Source organism: Vespa velutina, chromosome 18, assembly GCF_912470025.1.
Source record: "Vespa velutina chromosome 18, iVesVel2.1, whole genome shotgun sequence".
Taxonomy (NCBI): Eukaryota; Metazoa; Arthropoda; class Insecta; order Hymenoptera; family Vespidae; genus Vespa; species Vespa velutina.
In genome coordinates this window covers 634,791-642,840 of record NC_062205.1, presented here as the reverse complement: position 1 = coordinate 642,840, position 8,050 = coordinate 634,791, and the positions used below count along the sequence as shown (strand labels likewise).

The 8,050-nt window shown below is 27.7% G+C and overlaps 1 long non-coding RNA gene across 4 annotated transcripts; it reads left to right on the top strand.

The window, feature by feature from the left end:
• Positions 1–1,417: 1,417 nt before the first annotated feature.
• LOC124955295 lies at positions 1,418–6,365 on the top strand. 4 transcript variants are annotated; one of them, XR_007102829.1, is made up of 5 exons: positions 1,418–1,999; positions 3,002–3,118; positions 3,184–3,731; positions 5,513–5,693; positions 6,216–6,365. It is a non-coding gene; the product is annotated as an uncharacterized LOC124955295 (long non-coding RNA). The 4 variants fall into 4 exon arrangements; XR_007102828.1 differs by lacking the exon at positions 6,216–6,365 and having other exon boundaries at positions 3,184–3,347; positions 3,423–3,731; positions 5,513–5,995; XR_007102827.1 differs by lacking the exon at positions 6,216–6,365 and having other exon boundaries at positions 3,236–3,731; positions 5,513–5,995.
• Positions 6,366–8,050: the final 1,685 nt, after the last annotated feature.

Genomic DNA, 8,050 nt, shown 5'->3' with positions numbered 1-8,050 from the left:
TAAATATTTTACGAATAATAATTATATAATAGTGGAATAATAATTGAGCGGTTTATTGGTAGTTCAATAGATATAAAAGGAGCATCGTTTTTCGAAAGATGTCAATTAAATATTTATAAATATGAGAAAAAAAGGAGATGGTAAAGGAATATTCAAGCAACTTTTGAACAAATCGAAGAGAAAGAAAAATAAACAAACTGGATCTAAAAACGAACGACAAAAAAAGACATGAAAAACATTAGAGGACAAAACAATAGACAACGAAACATTATTGATGTGAAAAGCAGCGACAAAGACAAATATAATCGATAACGATCGAGACATCAATAATGAAATCGAGAAAAATATGGCCAGAATTGTACGAAGATGAGTAAAAAGTAATAAATATAATATTTTCGGCTATTATTTAGTAACATGAATCGTCAGTAACAAAACTTTTAATCTCTTTTCGTTACACGGTATACTCTAAACTTTATAAATTATAAATATTTTTTTGAATCCTTTTTCTAATTTGCTTCTAACGATTAAAATTGATTTTCCACTATTACAATCCAATCGTTATTAATAGTCATCCCCGAGACAGATAAACTAACCAATGAATAGAAATTTTCTATTAAAATCTTAACGTCATCTAATGAATTTTCATTATTTTATAATATAGAATTAAATGAATTCATTTAAATCATATCAAGCAACGACAAATTTTTCTTTTTTTCGAAGACTCATATTTCTTTTTAACGGAAACAATGTAAGATTATTATAATCTCTTTTAAGTCAATAAAATAAAAATCAATAAAATAGAAGCCGATTTGAAATCGAAACGATTTCCGATGCTTATAATAATTTTTATTTGTACTAATTATCAATTTAAGTATTCCTTTGTTATTCACCTTCAAAATTTTGAAAGTGGCAGCACGCGAACGTCAACGTTTCTTCATAATATCACAAGACTTATTTTGTCATTACATATGACTGTGTGTACTTACTTTAGTAGGCGTTCTAGGTTTATAAATTTTAATAAAGATGAATTACATAAATGACTCTTGAAATATCTGAAGGTTTTATCTCGTTCTTCATCCCAATGATACTTGATGTTATTTTTTAATAATTCGATTAAAGATCTGACAATGAGGGCAAAGTGAACTATATAATCTTTTAAATTAACAGGTTTTCTTTTTCTCTGCTCCATGCCTTCTGCATTAATTTCAATCCCGAAAATAAATTCAATTGTTTTGTATAGAAAGTAATCTTGACGTGCAATTTGTTGTTCACTATGTCTAAAACTTTTTCTAAGTTATATAAACATTTATATAAGTTATTTCTAAGTTATATAAAAATATTTATATTTTATAATATAAATATTTTTAGAAATTATCTGAATCTTAATTATTTTTAAATAAGCCATTAAGTTCATGTGACGAACGACAGTAAAACTAGAATAGAACGACAATAAAACTCTACTAAATTTTATTTAGTAGAGATATTTACTAAACAAAAACCACAAACGAACTGATGAAAACTTATTATGATTAAAATCGTAGAGAACTAAAATTATATCGAGCAGGTGAATAGATTTAATTAAGAAGAACATATTTACCATTAGTTATAGTAAGAAATTAGAACTGAAATGAAAAGATTCATAAATTTTATAAAGCTATTGTTGCTATAAATGAACTGAAACCTATCAATATCCAATGAAAATATAATATAAAAAGAGAATCGTTTTTTGAAAGATGTCAATTAAATATTTTTAAATATGAGAAAAAAGGAGATGGTAAAGAAATATTCAAGCAACTTTTGAACAAATCGAAGAGAAAAAAAGTAAACAAACTGGATCTAAAAACGAACGACAAAAAAAGACATGAAAAACATTAGAGGACAAAACAATAGACAACGAAACATTGTTGATGTGAAAAGCAGCGACAAAGACAAATATAATCGATAACGATAGAGACATCAATACTGAAATCGAGAAAAATATGGTCGGAATTGTGTGAAGGTGAGTCAAAAGTAATAAATATAAAAAACGAATTTGACCTGAAAAAAAAAGTTTTTTTGTATATATATTTCTCTCATATTCTTTACAATTTATTAGTAATAGTCATTAAGTAAATTATTGTATCATATATAGTAAGAAAGTAACACCTGGACGGTGTCTCTATCAAGACAATATTTCTATTGGTATAAACAATTGATCTAATATATTAGTATTGTTTTTTAATTATCAGTATCGATTTTTATCAAATCCCCAAGATGTATTTTTTTGATCCTTTTCAAATTGTATTCACTATAAATATTGCTAGAAGATTAATATATGTTTTTATCCTTCTTTCCTAGTCGCTTTATCTTTTTTTATCACTTCTTGTTTATCTTTCCTTGTAACGTAGTAATATTTAAATCTTTCCTTATTTCTTCATTACATTAGCCACCATGAAACGTTCACGACTGTGCATAATATAATAGATTGTTGTGCTTTAAATTTAGCTGTGTATCCCATAGTGATGCTGTATTTATTCAGATGATTCTAATTATTGTTTTATAGATTTGTAGTTTACTTTCTGTGCTGAATTTGAATTTTTTACTGGTTAGCTATGTTATTTGTCTCCTTTTTCATCGAATTTCTTCGATTTTCATAGTGTTATGCTGTTTTGATATTACCTTAAGAATCCAAATGAAACCTCATATAATTAATCGTTCTGATTAAGCGAAATTTCTGTATTGTTTTTTTTGAGTTTCGACTAATTTGTTTTCGATTTGATAGTTTTTTTTAAAGTGAACAAGACGTGTTTGCATTTTTATTATATTATCGCGTTTAGCACATCCGACCAACATAATCAATTTACTAAAATACTATTCGTATTTTCTAATTTTCATCCTTATTGCATAGTCATTCTTCAGGAGAGTTAATTTGTTCTAATAATATATTACTTGTTTAAAACAAATGTGTCTTAATGCTTTTGAATACGAGGAATATAAGACGAGATAAAGGAATACCTTTCAGACATACCAAGGAGAAAGAAATGTAAACAAATTAAATCTATAAACGAGCAACTGAAGTCAATAACATTAAAGGACAACGATGGTTAATAGAAAAACTGAACAGGAGAATATTGTAATGGTGAGTTGATCAAATAAGTTTTTAAAAAGAAAATGCGAGTACACACAGAATTCCTAAATGTTTAGTAATAACGGATGACAAGTGCATGACGATTTTACTTGTATTAAATATTAACAGTGGAGATCTCTTAATCGAAGAAGAGACATTTATTACACAGAAGGACCAATAAGATATCATTTTATTGAAAGATATTAACATTGAACTTTCTGAAGAATAAAACAATAGAATCGTAAGTATTTTGAATCGTCTATATTTTTTATATAGATCTTTTTAACAAGTAGGTTATACCGATATTGCCAAGAAGAATGGCAATTATTGATGGATACGACATCGTTACATTATTCACTATATTAAGTATTCCAACAAGAACAGCAATAAATAATAAAGCAATTGATGGAAACCAACATCATCCAAGAGAATGATACTCAATTTTTTAATCCGGTAATGTTGGATCAAAAAACAAAACAGGCTATAAACGAACATGCAAAGACTACCTAGTATAAATCGTAAGATAGTTGAATAACAATATCCTATAGTGATAAAGAATTAATTGAACAGACTATGAGATATAAACTAAAATACTACAGCTAATTTAAGTAGCGGATACTATCAGGTAATGATTAAAAACTTTTATTATATTATCGCGTTTAGCACATCCGACCAATATAATCAATTTACTAAAATACTATTCGTATTTTCTAATGTAATGGGTTGTTCGGAAAGTAATTTCGTTTTATTTGTGAGAATGAAAGACAATTTTCGTATAATGAACAAATATTTTATTAAATTATATATTGGCCATTCTGCTCCAATATCTTTTGCCATCTTTCTGGTAGTAGCATGATTCCACGCTCATAAAATTTTTGGTCTTTGCTGGCAAAAAACTGATCGAGGTGATTTTTGACCTCTTCATTTGAAGTAAAGGTTTTACCGTCTAAAAAATTTTGCAGTGACCGGAACAAATAATAATCCGAAGGTGCCAGATCTGGAGAATATGGTGGGTGTGGCATTGTATCCCATTCAAGCTGTAAAAGCTTTTGGCGAGTGATCAATCTTGTATGAAATCTCGCATTATTTTAGAGGAACACTACACCTTTTTTGTTGATTAATTTTCTGTTGAAGTGCATCATTCAGTTTGTCCAGCTGATGACAGTAGACTTCCGAATTAATTGTTTTGTTATTCGGTAAAATATCAAAAAAAACGATTCCTTTAAAATCCCACCAAACAGGCAGCATCATCTTTTTTTGATGGATATTAGCTTTAGAAATGCTTTGAGCCGGTTCATCTTTTTTGCTCCATGATCTCTTACGTTTGACATTGTTATATACAACCCATTTTTCGTCCCCAGTAATGATGCGCTTTAAAAATGGACCATTTTCATAATGTTTGGGAAGCGAATGACAGACGTCAACGCGACGACACAAATTTCTTTCCGTGAGAACATTGGGAACCCTTGAATGCTTCGAGGTTAAACCCAGGCCTTTCAAGTGGCCATAAACAGTTAAATTTGATAAATTTAACCTCTCACCGATCTCACGTGTTGTTATTCGCCCGTTTGCATCAATTAATGCCTTTATCGTGTCTTTATCAGCTTCAACCGGACTTCCAGAACGTGTTGCATTTTCGACATTAAAATTGCCGGATCGAAATTTTGCAAATCAGTTCTGGCACTGGTGTACTGTCAACACATCTTCTCCATACACATCGGTTAATTTCTTACTGGCTTGAACAGCATTTTAACTTTTTCTATAGTAAAAAATTAAAATATGACGAAAATGCTGCTTATTGCTCTCCATATTTAAAAGGGCACCAACCAAAAACTACTGCGTAAAATCAATTGGATTTTTTCACACACAAGCTTTGCTATATAAGTTCTCAAAACATATAATGATTATGCGGTTTAAGTGTAAAGTTGGGTGGAAGAAAATACAATTAAATCCTCTGTCGGGAAAAAACGAAATTACTTTCCGAACAACCCAATACCTACCATATTCCAACGATTGTCATTGTATATTTATATGCGGTATGGTACTGCAGTAATATCAGCATATTCTGACAATATCATTATTCCATCAAAAACTATCAAAATAGATAATTCTATATAACTTTTGCTTTATTACTATATTTTCTATATTATTAATAGAGCATTGAGTTGCATATTTAAAATCATAATTGCCAGAAGATGAATTAGTTTTGATTATGATCGACATTAATGACCTGCTATCAGTAAAAATGACAAATTATCAAAATATAACGTTGTGAAAGTAGAAAAAGATAAATATGATACGGTATATTGAAGGAGAACAACAGAATAACAAATTTTTTGAAGTTATTGCTGTTGTAGATATATGAATTGAAATCTATAATATCGAATGAATTATATATTTTTTAAGGTCTATGAGGTTTCGTACATCATGATAAGGATTCTGTTATATCTGGATTCATCAAGTAGTCGCAAAGCAGTCTTTTGCTTATTTTTGCGCTAGATCCCGACATTTTCGAAAGTTTATAATCCATTTGCTTTTCAACGTTATCTTGCATCAAGAACATGTGTTTCACATAACAAATGAAATGGTGAGGTGCATATACTTCTATATCATACACAATTTAGGTATAATTGAAATATATTCAGAAATTTAAATCATTCATCTCTGAGTTCAGAATATTTCTGTAAAAGAATATTTCTCCAAAAGATGTGAAAGACTTGCTAACGGTAAATTGCAACTATCATTTTGCAGAACTCATCGGTCCGCATTTAATGTAAACTAAGACCTTACTATTTACGGGCTTACATTTTAAAATCTTTTTTTTAACCTTACTCTTTACAAACAATAATATAAAAAACAACTTAGTATATTTTCTAAAACTAAGATCAAAAAAAGTATACAGTCATTAATTTCTTTTTAATTTATATTTGAATTGATTTGTTTTTATACTTTTTTAAAATAAAAATATATGTTAATATAGAATATAGAATATGTTGATTTATACTTTTAATAAATCAGAAAAAAAATCTTTTCATAAATGAAATCACAATATATCTAATAAGTATATCTAATAAGATAATACATGTAATGAAATAAGTTTTGATTACAGGAAACTTTTTGGAAATTTGAAATTAAACAAATTTGCATTTAAATAGTGACATAAAGAAAAAAGGAATTTTTACGTTTTCAAAATATCACATAGAATATTACAAACTAAAGTCTAATTTGAGATTATGAATGAAATATTACTTTTGATTATAGCATAAATTCAATATATCCTTTTTCAAAACATGAACGTTTACGGAAAAGAGTCATGCGATTCATGTCTATCCGTATATGAATTCATATATATATATATATATATATATATATATATATATATATCTGAACTAGTTTATCTAAACAGATTTCTATAATATTTATAAGATTGAAATTTTACATATTTGTTTTATTTAATTATTATTTCAGAAAAATTGTTTGAAATATAGTATAATAATACATATAATAAAATAATAACATTTGAAATTATATTCGTTGCTTTTGAGGATGTTAGAAAGAGAAAAAAACAGATGTAATAAGGTGAAGAGTAAACGTAAATTTATTAAACGATAGATTCTATTTATAAATGTATGTACATGTAGATTAGAAAAATTCTGCTTTAACATAATGCACTTTATAAAAGATCACTCTCTAACTGTATCTTTATGACTTCTTCATAAAATCCTTAGAAACACATGGGTTCTTCCATAACTTTTCGTAAATCGCATGCGACTCAACTGTATATCGTGTAACTATATTAATATAATATTGATACAAAATTTATTGTTAAAAGATAAACATATATACTAAATTGAATATATTACTACATTAAATTACGATTGGAGAGAAATAATTTTTCTTTAAATGACATAAAATTAATACAAATATCAAGAATTTATTTCGTATATAAACGTTATAGATATAGGTTTAAATGTAGGTCTTCGTAGCTCAGATGATAAAGCGTTCGTTTCGTTTCCGTTTCGCGGAAAACGAAAAGTTTTTGGGGTTTTGAGTCTCGATCGAGGTACCATGACTTAAAAATTTTCTTACAAAACATTCATTTCTTGGTGAAATGGAAATTTTCTTTCCATTGTCTATCATCACCTTTCTCTCACACCTCACCGGCCATCTTATCATATAGTTTACTTACAGTTCACATAAAAGGGGTATAATATATTATATAGTTTATTATTTGTGGATTAACTAATATAAAATACAATGGTTCTGCCACCAATACATTACTATCTGCAGTTATGATAACGTACAAAACTGTGCAAAACAGTCAACGTATGGAAAATACCGATCTTCATGGTTTTTATCCCAATAGCCACTCAACTGAAGCAGTTAATAATAAAAATTAGATATATAACTAGCATTAAAATCTCCTGCGAAAAATACCAAAACAAGAGAAAAATGACACAATCCCAAATGTACCAACTTTACGGCCATACCATTGCAAATTGTTACACTAGTCCAATCTGCCTTAAATGTGCATAACAGCACTTTACTAATGACTGTGTAAAAAACAAAGAGGAATCTCCTAAAATCATTAATTGTATGAATACAAAACAGGTTAAATAATTAGACCAACACTAATATATGCTGTTCTGGTATAGTTTACCACGTCCAAAACAACTCTCAAAGTACTAAAAATTATCGAAAATACATATACTATCAAATATATAGCATATATAGATGAATATAGAAAATAACTACATATTAGTTTTAATAAGAATTAACTTAAACACAATAGCTTAACAGTAAATATAACAGAAATCAGAAGACATAATGCAGCATTCCCAATTAACGATAAATTTCCTTATCAAATCTTCTGAAGGTTTTTTGAAAGGAACTCATAAATATGTAAAAATTAAATGAACAATTAAATTTAATGCCCATAATGCA